Consider the following 13592-nt stretch of genomic DNA (forward strand, 5'->3'; position numbering starts at 1 on the left):
TTGCAATAAAGTGCTATGCTTCAGTTGCTTTAGAAGCTTAAAGATTTGTCTGCAAATTCTAGGAAATATTAAAAGAGAGAGGAAATTATCGTGACATTAATAAATCAAAAACTTAACAACAATTCATTCATAGTACACAATAAAAATAGAAAGCAGGTGACTTGCTACTTGTGTCTACATAATATGCCTTTAGCTGTTTGTTACCCTTGAAAAAGGAGAACGAAGTAACAATAAAAGCAGAGTTCTTCAAACTCAGTTTTCACTCCTTAACACTCAATGTAGGTAATGCCCCGATAGTGTTATGAGTGTCGATTACATCATTATTTTTGACCGGAGTTCCAAGACATTAGAGTCGATAGGAGAACAACGGTGATTTTTTTTTATAGTAATCAACCACTTATCACTTTTCGAGAAAAGCAGCAGCGAACAGGACGCACTAAGTTTTCTTTCATTTGCCTATTTCATTTAGCATTTTAATTCTATGTATCGTGAAACAGAGTCAAAATTTTTCAACGCTTGTTCACTTTCTGTGTTTACTACGACAAATTGTAGCAATAAAAAAGTGAAAAATTGGTTCAGTTGGCTCTGAGCAGTATGGGACTTAACATGGGTCATCAGTCCCCTAGAACTTAGAACTACTTAAACCTAACTAACCTAAGGACATCACACACATCCATGCCGGAGGCAGGATTCGAACCTGCGACCGTAGCAGTCACCCGGTTCCGGACTGAAACGCCTAGAACCGCTCGGCCACCGAAGCCGGCATAAAAAAGCGAAAATCATTTATTTCAGAAACCGGTTATTTTGAGCTGTCGCGTTAAATTGGCGTGGAGAGAAACCTATATAATGAAAACCCGATGTTTCAGCGATAACCGCCATCCTTGCACTGAAGTTGATGTTTACGAAAGCTCGAAGAATAAATTCGTTGTAATGCTACTTCCTCAGTCAATATTTCACATACCAAAATTGCTGGAATGTGGTCTGCTTGTGGTCTGCTGATCATTGTGAACCCTTCGTCACTTTGCTGGCCTAGACATGGTCCCAGTCCCAGTCGATGTATTTCTCAACGTTGTCATGCGAAAGGCAATTTTTCGTACTTGCACAGTTCGGTAGCTTACTTTAACAGCTTCTAGATTGCGTTATTGTAGTTAACGCCAGTTAGCTTAGTTAGCGGACGAAGAAAGTGCGTGTTATTGCCTGGGGTTTATCTCTCTCTTTTCACAAATATGATGAGTTGAAATTGTAATATAAACTGTGTTGTTTATTTATAAGTGCGTCGTTCAGTAAGTAGTTTTGAGGCTAACTTCTCAAAAAAGTTGACAGAGAAAATTTATATAGTTAATGGAATTTTCATCTAAATTTGTTTCCCATAATTTTACAAATTCATGTTTTAATTTCCCACATTCCAATGTAACTTCCTCTAACGAACAGCAGAAAGCATGTTTGTCACATTTCCTAGACCCGTAGATAGAAAAACTAAACTCGGTGCCTGACGTGCAGTAAATTCTTGTGTTTAGAATACGTTGTTCCATTTCGTAAAATGTGCTTCGGTAACGAAGAAGGCTTCGAATGGACATTGTCTAACAGCATATAAGCACACTATACATTACAACTAAAATTAAAACACTATATGTGTACTTGTCATGTCTCTTATTTTTGACAATGTGAGCATTATGATAGATAATTATTATTTTAAGACACTAATGCTATTCTGTAAAAATAACAATTTTTGTAATTGATATATGTCCCAAATATAATTAATAATTTCCACCAGTATTTCCGAAAAATCGTTTTTTATTTGTACAAGAAAGAATTTAGATACGTTAAGAACAAGCGCAATAATAGGGTTCACATTCCAACAATGTTCACCTAAAATTGTTTAGTGATGTTCCATTGAATCAAAGGACGTTAACCGCTAAGCGTTTTAATTAAGGTTAGTGGTAATCTTGTTCACTAAGAGTTATTTTTGTGGTCCTGTTTCACGTTTATTTTGCGAATTTCGTGTGAAGACACAAAGTGCCTTTATAGTATGTTTGTCTGCTATATTTCAATGCACTTGTTCAGCGTTTTCATCAGTAATGTATTGTTTAACGCAAATGTTCTGCTCCTCTGCCGGTGTCGACTTGTTACTGTGTGGCGTGGTCCAAAGAAGTGGGTTGCGAAATAAAAAATAAATAAATACAAAAATATACTTCCAAGGGCTCAGCCTGACGCTTGTGATAAAAATGGTACAGGAGGCAATATATAAGCCTGCAGCACTGTCAAACTTCGTGTCCCTCTATTCTTGGAATAGAGGCGATCCAGTCATGGACTGTGCGGCTGGTCCCGGCGGAGGTTCGAATCCTGCCTAGGGCATGGATGTGTGTGATGTCCTTAGATTAGTTAGGTTTTAAGTAGTTCTATGTTCTAGGGGACTGATGACCTCAAATGTTAAGTCCCTTAGTGCTCAGAGCCATTTGAAGCCTTTATTCTGTAGTAGGAAACGTACCGCACCTTCCCTACACGTTGTACATCTTTCATCACCTACGATTATGCCTGATATAACAAAAAAATTTAAATGTGTGTGAAATCTTATGTGACTTAACTGCTAAGGTCATCAGTCCCTAAGCTTACACACTACTTAACCTAAATTATCCTAAGGACAAACACACACACCCATGCCCGAGGGAGGACTCGAACCTCCGCCGGGACCAGCGGCATAGTCCATGACTGGAGCGCCTTGGACTGCTCGGCTAATCCCGCGCGGCCTGGCAGAACACTTGTTACTTTCAACTGTGGAAGGCGACCTTATTCTCCTTCGCATTGTAACGTGATCTGAACGTCGTTGATTGATGCTGGCTGTGGTAGCATGTTCCAGTGAGAAACGTCGTCACAGGGAAACGCGCTGTATACCTGGACAGCTGACATAATGATTAGTCATATCTCCGATGCAATCTGGAACTGTCAATGGTAATGTGCTTAGAGATGCGTCTGGAACACATGGTGGGCACGAATATGTGAAATCAGTTAGGGGAAATTGGGAGATGATAGTGCAACACTTGTTACAGATGGTCGCGTGTTTATGAAGATAACGACAGGTAGACGAGAAACAGAATACAAAAAATTAAAACAATGAGTTCAATTTATCAACTATTGGAAAATATCTGATATTAAAAGACATCGATATACACGTTATTATAAAGGAGAATTTACGGTATATCTGCCTATATTATGGCACGAATGTTAACATGAATAAAAGCATTAAAATTTGCCGTTAAAGGAAAGTCTTATTTAAATGAAACGGACCCAACAGAAGTACCTTTCTAGATTCGTAGCATTTACAAACCATTACTCTAATTGGAATATTTATCTACTGATTACATTTAAGGATCAGTTTTTGCAAATTATTTGCAATCAGAGCTACGAAAAAAAGTTTGAATCAAAACAGGAATGAAAAACATAAAGATGCAAGGGAATTAAAGACATCAGCGGCCAGCGGCAAATGGGAATTGGTTTATAACAAAGGGGAGAGTTGAAAATTTGTGACGGACCACGATGCGAACCTGGTTCTCCTACTTACTAGACAAGTGTTCTGACCACTATACCATCCGGACACAGTGGTCTACACAAGTGCACGGACTACCCTAGCACGCCTCAAATCAAACCCAAATTCTCAGATTATACGGCACACTATTGATGTACAGCCCCTATTCATTAGCCTTGTTATTAGCGAAATCTCGCCGATTCTCGTAAGAGTTCGAGCATGGAAAAGTCTGAAAAAACAGACACCACAGGGTAAATCACCTAAAACTTACTGCACAGGTAGTTTACACAGAATGACTGGTAGTCAGGGGCTCTTATTGTTAGCCAATCACCAGGCTTTAATAATAATTAGAAAGTGTATTTCTTGTGTAAACATACACTATTCTAAATGGGACAATGTCTACTGATGTTGACAAACTAAAAGTGGGGTGAATTGTAATATCAGTGTCTGCTGCAGGGTTCACTTGCGAGTCGTTTACGAGATACCATATTTCGAAAGATTTCACACCGCCACTTCAATAATAACTAGACATCGGATTTAAGGTAAAAACCTATTTTGTTCCTTATTAAGTAAAGGCAATGAAATTGTACATACGGCAGTTTAATATCGAAGACTATAGTTTTAAAGCACGTAAAAACACCTAATATAACGTTAATGCCTGATAGTACCTAAATTTTAAAAATCCAATTAAATAAATTTTTTTATGGCTAACATTCTCTCGTCGTCTTCGCAATTAAGAAGTACGCAAATATTTCATCGAAGGTTGTAATTTTGTGGTACCTAAAATATGTAATTTCGTGTTAGAACCTGATTGTACCTCATTTTTAAAAGTCCTAAAAATACTTAATTTCATGTTAAAATCTCACTGTATCTGATTTTTAAAAATACAGACAAATAAAATTTTGTACGACTAAAACTACTCTTTTGGTCTTCCCAGCTACTTAAGATTGATTCAAATGGCTCTGAGCACTATGGGACTTAACATCTGAGGTAATCAGTCCTCTAGAACTTAGAACACCTTAAATCTAACTGACCTAAGGACATCACACACATCCATGCCCGAGGCAGGATTCGAACCTGCGACCGTAGTGGTCGTGCGGTTCCAGACTGAAGCGTCTAGAACCGCCCGGCCACACCGGCCGGCCAAGCTACTTAAGAAAACAGTAATGGAATGATAACTGTTTTGTTTGCATGCTTGAACGCCAATAGTGCGCCAGACGACGACACCATAAGCCAAGTTGTTCCAGCCCGCCCTGCTCGGCAGAGCCTCGTCGCTCGCTGTGCACCGCCAAATGGGCCGGCAGGCCACTGACGAGCCTTGTGAACCTGTCTCCGGCGCCATCCCCTCCTGTCGGAACAGCCTATTTAAAACACATGCACTGTCTCCATTCAGTGGCAACGTGCTGCTTAGATGTGGTGGAATATTTCACGGTGACAGTATATTTGTGGAAAGTCAAGCATGCCGAAGGTAGCCAACTCTGAATAATCTCTGATTCGCCAGTGTTTACAAGAATTTTATGATTTCTCTACAGAAGGAAGAGTTATTCACTGCACTGTGTGCAACAAAGACGTAACTAAAGTGTTAACATTTTATCTGCTACGCCCACTCATAGAACAGTGATGCCACTGATTTTCCCGGATTAACTGGGACCAGACACATGCGAATGCCAAAATAATGTTTCTAAACACTTAATATAGGTTAATTTTGCTAAGTAGATCTCGTACGTTAATTCTTCCACAAAGTATTGCTCATTCCTTTTTGTTTTTAGGTATGTTGTGTACAGCGTTCGCACATACGTCAGCATGTTGCAGGCAAATTTAATAAATCAGACTTGAAACAAAAGTTTGTGACTAAACCAAATGCAACAAACCAAAACGAATTTCATCCTGACCTGTGTCTAGCCATTGTTGCAGCAAACATGCCATTCAATGCAGTTGAAAAAAGTCAGTTCAAAAGTTTTCTAGAGAAATACTGTCACCGCAGCATTCCATCATGCCGGCCGTGGTGGTCGAGCGGTTCTAGGCGCTACAGTCTGGAACCGCGCGACCGCTACGGTCACAGGTTCGAATCCTGCCTCGGGCATGGATGTGTGTGATGTCCTTAGGTTAGTTAGGTTTAAGTAGTTCTAAGTTCTAGGGGACTGATACCTCAGAAATTAAGTCCCATAGTGCTCAGAGCCATTTGAACCAGCCATTTCATCAGAATCCACACTGAGAAAGAACTATTTGGTTACTTTACACGGAAATTCATTGAGCAGGATTAGGGACGATATAGGTGAATCATACATGTGGATCTCTGTCGATGAGAGAACTGAAAGACAAGGTCGATATGTGGCTGATTTGCTTGTTGGAGAGTCAGATCCTGACACTCGCTTTGTGCCTCATCTGATCTGCAGCTAGGAGTTAAAGACTAATTGTTTCCACAATTGCTCAGTTTGCTAATAAATCCCTGAAAATACTTGCCCCATCAGTCAAGGTGAAAATAAAGTACTTGCAGTCTACACTGATGCAGCTGCATACATGATTGCCGCTGTTAAATTGTTGAAAGTATTTTACCCAGGCTTGCTCCATACCACATGTCTTGCCCATGCCATGAATCGTGTAGCTGACACGATGCGTCTCGAATTTCCACATGTGTATAAGCTAGTTTCCACCATCAAAAAGGTTTTTATCAAAGCACCTGCAAGAATCCAGTTATTTCGAGAGGAACTTCCAAGCGTACCACTTCCGCCACAAGCCATACTTACTCGCTGGGGAACGTGGCTAGAGGCCGTGGAATATTACAGGAAGGATTTGGAAGATATTAAGAACATTGTACTTCAATTGCGGGAGGAGGCAGTGAGCATTAATTCAGCTAAAGATCTTCTAAAGGGGCCAACAATTTCCAGCGACATTGCATACATAAAATCTAATTATGCATTTTTAGTCCCTACTGTTAAAGCTCTAGAGTGTTCAGGGAAACCAGTCTACAAGCTAATGATATTGACAGAAGAGGTGACAAAAGAAATCAAATGTTCAAATGTGTGTGAAATCTTATGGGACTTAATTGCTAAGGTCATCAGTCTCTAAGCTTACACACTACTTAACCTAAATTATCCTAAGGACAAACATACACACCCATACCCGAGGGAGGACTTGAACCTCCGCCGGGACCAGCCGCAAAGTCCATGAGTGCAGCGCCCAAGACCGCTCGGCTAATCCCGCGCGGCAGAAAAAAAATCAACTTGGTTTGAATGTTATTGAGAAACTAAAGACAGTGCTACAAAAAAATCCAGGACTGACCACCCTCTGCACAGTGGCTGACATCTTATCAGGTAAATCAACAGAACATGAATGTGCGGTCTAATTGTGCCTAATACTGTCATTTAAATACGCTCCAGTTACATCTGTTGACGTGGAACGCTCATTCTGGGCATATAAGGTGCTATTAACAGACAAGAGATGCTGTTTCTCAACGGAAAAACAGGAGAAAGTGGTAGTTATTTACAGTGACTATGGACATGGACAATAATATAATGTGGATTTTTGTCTATATGTTTATCTTTCTAGACAATAAGATTATGGTCACATAATTTATGATTTTTATAACCCATTTTTGTAAGTGATAGAACCTATTTTAGGCACCTAATTTAAGATTTTTAGAACCTTAAAGTCCGAGATCTAATAAGAACAGTGATAGCACACACTAAAGAACAACACAAATATACACCCTGCTAACGAGACAATCGGCCATCACAGATTGTGTTCAAATTAACCACGGCAGCGGCAATAGAGACTACTAGTCCAGCATAGGAAGACTGCTGCACACGTGCTACCATTTCTACGGAGATGTCCGAGCAGGCTGCAGTAATACGACGTTGCGTATCATCGCGTGTAGTTAATATGTCTTTGTAGAAAGCGTCCTTCAACTTGTCTACAGGTGTCAAATCAGGGAAAGGGCCGCACAAGGAACAGGTCTTCTCCTTCCCATTCGTGAAGACATGCTGTAGTACTTAGTGCAGTATTGGCTGGGCTGCCATCACGTTGACAGCGCAGGTCCTCCTCGCCTGCACAGGAACGTTTTCTATCATCCTTGGAAGTCGGTATGTTAAGAGGCTGCAATATTTGTGCACGCACGGTGATCCGTCTATGAAACAGGAGCCCAAGAGCTGATAGTTCACTATCCCATACCACAGGCTTACACTCTATGGACACTGACGTTACACCTGAAAAGCCAAGGGGGAATGTCAACAGACCAATAGTGCATGTTTCGGCGGTTTACTTGGCCATGATTGGTAAATCTCCTTCACAACTAAACAAGACACGTGATACGTCTGGAGTGTTCTATTTTGATGGGGATGTACAGCATTTACCACATAATAGTTTCCAAGCAGCACTCGATGGAGAGAGGCGTGATAGGTTCAAATGGCTCTGAGCACTATGGGACTCAACTTCTCAGGTCATCAGTCCCCTAGAACGACTTAAACCTAACTAACCTAAGGACATCACTCACATCCATGCCCGAGGCAGGGTTCGAACCTGCGACCGTAGCGGTCGCGCGGTTCCAAACTGTAGTGCCTAGAACCGCTCGGCCACTCTGGCCGGCGGCGTGATAGGGATGGAACCTAAGTCGATGGAGAATGAGTGAGACACTTGCCTGACTCGTACCGTGCGACCGCGCGGGAGCTAACCTGCAGATCAACTGCAACAACAGTAAGAATTTCCCCCTCTTCCGTCGTTATTTGTTTTCATCTGTTACTTTATCTAGGTGTTACATTGCCACGTTAACGTAAGTGGTTGAAGAGGTTGATATATAACATTCACTAGATGGTTGAAATCTGTTGGGATATCTCGCGGCATACACAGTACGAGAATCAACTGCATTCTTCCTACACTCTCTATGCACCCTGAGCATGTCAGCTTTTTCTGCATTGGTAAGTCCCATCGTACACTCACGACCTAATGCACTCAAGTAACAGTCAAGCACACTGTAAGCAAACGTAACATCGCACCTAGCAACTATGCAGGTTGAATGGCACAAGCGGCAGAGCCCAGCAACAAACATCACAGACACTCTCATTACTACGGCTACGATTTTTATGATAGTGCATACGGTTTTCCTTAAATACATATAAATTATTCTTACGAAAAATAATATTAATTGCCATTTGTTAAGTTATTTACGCAGATATGGGAATTTCTCTCTGACCGATAACATTTTAGTGAGTAATATCCGTTGGATTTTCACTCTTGCAAGAAGTAAAATAATTTTCTGTTGCGAACTCTTCCTTCCACGTTACACTTCTCAGTATTGTGCATCCCATTTCCCTTCTTCGAAAATGAGAAATATCTACCTTCTTCCCCTATTTGGTTTGAATTCGCAATATGGACTTAACCATTTCAGAATAATTACGTTGTGTCGCCTAATTTCTCTCTATGAGCAGGTAGTTGCTTAAACTGTTGTGGCGAGTGGACTGCAGTCAAGTGTCTCATTGTGTTAGTCGATCTTATTGAAGTCAGAAGTGTGAGTAGCACAATTTCTGAAAGGTTTCCAAAGCAAAGTATTCAGACAATCTTACAAAGATTTATGTTTCGACAACGCATCACTACAACAAAAGTGACACAAGAAAATACAGGCAGTATTTAATTTTTGTCATGAAAAATGAATGATAAGTGGCTCAACGTGCAAGGAAAACCACGTCTTCGTGTCGCAGTTTGCCCAGTTCAGGACAGATGTGTCAGTTTCACTGTAGGGCTGCTTCAAGAACAGGGACACTTCAGCGTTTCAACCGTCAGGTGTGCATCGGTGGTTCAAGAAGAGTGGCATATTATGAGTTGTGAAACTTTACGTTTATAAAATACATTGAATGTAATTTTTAATATCACTGATTCTTATGGTGTCTGTGTTTATACAGTGTCTTACGTTACATAACACCGTTCTTCAGACCTACACTGTTTTAATATTACGAAATTTAGTGCATTGCAGTGTTAAAAAAAAAATAATAATAATAAAAAATAAAAAAAAGAACCTACTGTAAAGAAAATTCATACTGAATCCCTTTTCTGAGCGCAAACTAATTCTATATTATGTAAGTCCACTTATGATTCTGTTTTTGTAAATTGTGTTCCTTAAATTGTACCTGATTGATGTTCCTTATGAAGATACATTTGTTTTCAAAATAACTGTTATGCATTTCCTGTTTCTCTAATACAACAATTTTAACTTGTTTTTTGTTTTTATTTTACCTTTATATTAATTTGCATGATGGATGTTCGAATCTCATGTTATATTACAGTAAATAAGAAAATACATACGAGGGTCACTCCAAAATAAATTCACACTATTTTTGTAAAAATAAAGTTTTCATTCTGCATGTGTGAAATTTTTACAGTGTGTAGATACATCCTTCCCGCTTGTTTTCAAACTTAGTTCAACCTGTTCCCGTGAGTGGTGCTGTCACAGCATGTCTTCAAGATGGCTGCTACACTTGACGTTCGTCAGAAGCAACGTACTGTCATAGAATTCCTGTGCTGTGAAAACGAGACAGTGGGAAACATCCACAAGAGGTTGAGAAAGGTGTATGGAGATGCTACTGTCGATCGCAGTACAGTTAGTCGGTGGGCAAGCAGGTTACGTGTTGAAAGCGAGCAATATTGAGGATTGTCCTCTCAGCGGCAGGCCTCATATCGCACACACTCCAGACCAAGGCTTCCCAACGTGTGGTCCGCGGACCCCTAAGGGGTCCGCCTGCTGTTTCTAGGGGGCCGCGGCCACCTTTCACCAATCGTGAAAAATAATGAGTAAAATTATTGAATAAAAATCACTATTTTTTTCGTGTGGAAAACATGTGTACTTTTACTTCAGGTCGTATTCCCAAGTAGCCTTTGCGGTTCCTAAGTGAGAACGCATACACGGTTTAGTCCCGGAGAATGCGGCTTCTCTGATCGACTGTTTCGCAATAATACGGGGGTCGTTTGTGCGCCGGATCACGGCGATAGATGCGCTGAAACCTCTTACGCATGCGCGGAGCCAGCTTTGTCGACCAATCACAGCGCTCGCTGGCACGTATGCGGCCCCAGGCATCATTAAATGTTAAACTTGCTTTGTCAGTGCACTACCTATTTCATTAGTCGATTTTTGACCAGTTTATTACTTCTAACATGCATCGGTGGCTGAAGTCAGGATCACTGAAGAAGGGTGCAGTTTCTCCACCGCCTTCACAACAAGGGAAGTTTCCAGTTGAAATGAATAATGAGGGAGGACGACCAAAGGTAGAACAATCGCAAGAAGCTCCGCAGCCGCATTTATTATGTGAAAATGCTGCAAGTACTCCATTGGTTGCAATACCCTGTGGAAGTGGAATAACCAAGAAGCGTAAGTACAACGAAAGCTATTTAGAAATGGGCTTTATGGAAACAAAAGACGGTAAAGCTCAGTGTCTAATTTGTGAGCGAGTCCTTCTGAACAGTTCAATGGTTCCAGTTAAATTGTGCCTTCATTTTGAAGGTACTCGCGTGGATTTCCAGGCTAAAGACATCGATTTTTTTCAAAAGAAAGAGTGCTGAACTAGCTGCTTCTCAGCATTACATGAAAACTCATGTAAAAACAATTAATGAAAATTCATTGAAACCTTCTTTCTTGGTTAGTTATCGAGTGGCAAATACAGGCAAAGCTCATACCATTGCAGAAAATCTCGTAAAGCCGTGTGTTAGTGATATTGTTCCTTGCATGCTAGACGAAAAGGCAGTAAAGCTTGTATCTTCGGTGCCATTATCAAACAATACTGTCAATAGACGCATTGTTGACATGTCATATTATGTGAAAGACACTCTTGTTTCTCGCCTCCCACACAATTAATTTTCTCTGCAGATAGATGAATCCACTGATGTTGCAGGATTAGCGATTTTATTGGCTTTTGTCCGTTATAAATGTTCTGGATGTTTTGAGGAAGACCTCTTATTGTGCAGACCACTACCTGCCAATACAACAGGTGCTGAAATATTCAGCTTATTGGATGATTTTTTTTAGGACTAACGAAGTTTCATGGTCTAATTGCATAAATGTGTGCACAGATGGTGCAAAAGCAATGACCGGTCCTACAGTTGGGGCAATAACGAAAATAAAAGAAAACGCCAAGAATTGCAGCAGTAGTCATTGTGCTCTCCACAGATACGCTTTAGCTACGAAACAAGTGCCTGTTTCGTTCAAGAAAGTTTTAGACGAAACCATTCAAATCATTAACTACATAAAATCAAGGCCGTTGAAGTCAAGACTTTCCACAGTACTGTGTTGTACAGGATGGGCGAATGGGCAGGCGGTGGACGTTATGGAATGATTAGGATTATTTTTAGAGAAAGGCCATTTATTGGCGAAAACATGTTGAAAGGGGCTACATAGGCCTAGGGAGATGAGGGTGAGCCAGAGCTTAGAGTTTGGCGAAACATTGTTCGCGAAGCTACCGAAAGTTGTCTGCCAAAACTAAGTCCACAGTGCCGCAGCACCGGGAGAAGCGGGAGATGTTCAATGCTACAGGGCACGCATCCGACTCGCGGGTGAGCAAGAATACAAGAGAGCGAGCCCGGCGACGGGCGGCCGGGTATATTCGACGCACCACGCGGCTTTCTCCACCCTGATTGGTCAGGACCGAGCAAACCGTGAGGGCGGCATGGAACTTTCCAGAGCGTGTCTGCTAAGCGACGCCTGGGGCGGCGTTACCTCGTAAGCACATGAAAGAGGCGCGTGATAAAGGTGCCCTTCCTCGGTGCTGACTTCCTGTTACTAGACCGTGGGACGAAAGAATTTACAGGCAGCTAACACTGCCGGCCGTAGCTTGGCCGCAATGGAAAGATGAAGTTACCTTTTGGAAGCACATATAATAAAGTAAAATCTACTGTCTGTCTCATCCTTTACAGTGTGAAGATGTGGGAAGCCTACATCGTTCCCTGCTTCTCCACGCAGAAATGAGGTGGCTCTCACGTGGGAATGCACTCTCTCGGTTGTACGAATTAAGATTGGAAGTCTTAGCTTTCCTTTTGTAGCATAACACCAAACTAGGAGACCTTATTAATGACGAAAATTGGCAGTGTATACTTGCCTATTTGTCAGATATTTTCTCCAAAATGAACGAAATGAATATTTCACTCCAAGGGCAAAGTGAAACAAAGGTCACTGCTATCGACAAAGTTCGAGCATTCAAGAGGAAAATAAATTTTTGGGGCAGAGAGTGTCGAGGAGGGGGAGGTCGAGTGTTTTCCTCTTCTCAAGGAGTTTTTCAAAAACAAAACATTGGCACTAGGGAAGAATTTGTTTCATCAAATCCTGGATCATCTCCGAAGCCTGATGTCATTGTTGGAGCATTATTTTCCAACAGATGAAGATGAGAAGCTGCAGAAATCCATCCCATTGACCACCCATTCACTGTATCCAAAAATCCGAACATTCTATCATCAAATGAATATGAGTTGTTCACAGAAATTTCCAAAGACCCTGCCTTGAAATCAAGTTTTGACATTGACGGTTTCTCACACTATTGGATCCGTTTGGATAACAAGAAATACTATCCCTTGTTGAAAAGGCAAAACGTGTACTTCTTCCGTTTGCCACAACAAACATGTGTGAATCTGGATTCTCGATCTATGCTGCCGACAAAACTAAGTACCGAAGCTGTCGAGATGCGGAACCAGGCATCCGTCTCCAGGTGTCAAGAACTGAATCCAACTTTTCAAAATTGTGTCAGCAGAAGCACCCACAACCATCACATTAGGATTCCATTATTATTCCTACAGACTCATCTATAGTAAAGAAGAAAGCATTTTTCTTCGTAGATGCTCTATGAACGTACCTGAACTATAAATCTGCAGGAATTTTGTTTCTGTCTTCTATCATTTACAAAATAATTATTAATTGAATTCTGTTGGCATTGAAATTTTTGATACGAAAATTAAGCTAATTTCTTTTCTTTACAATATATTCCGACCTCTCAGTTAATTACAATTACTTGCTATTACTCTGACACTATATTGTGGCAACTGGCTGCGAGCGTGAACAAATGAGAACTTTTCACGTGCCACTTTGTAAAAGGTAAACCTC

This window comes from Schistocerca americana, chromosome 2, assembly GCF_021461395.2.
Source record: "Schistocerca americana isolate TAMUIC-IGC-003095 chromosome 2, iqSchAmer2.1, whole genome shotgun sequence".
Classification (NCBI taxonomy): domain Eukaryota; kingdom Metazoa; phylum Arthropoda; class Insecta; order Orthoptera; family Acrididae; genus Schistocerca; species Schistocerca americana.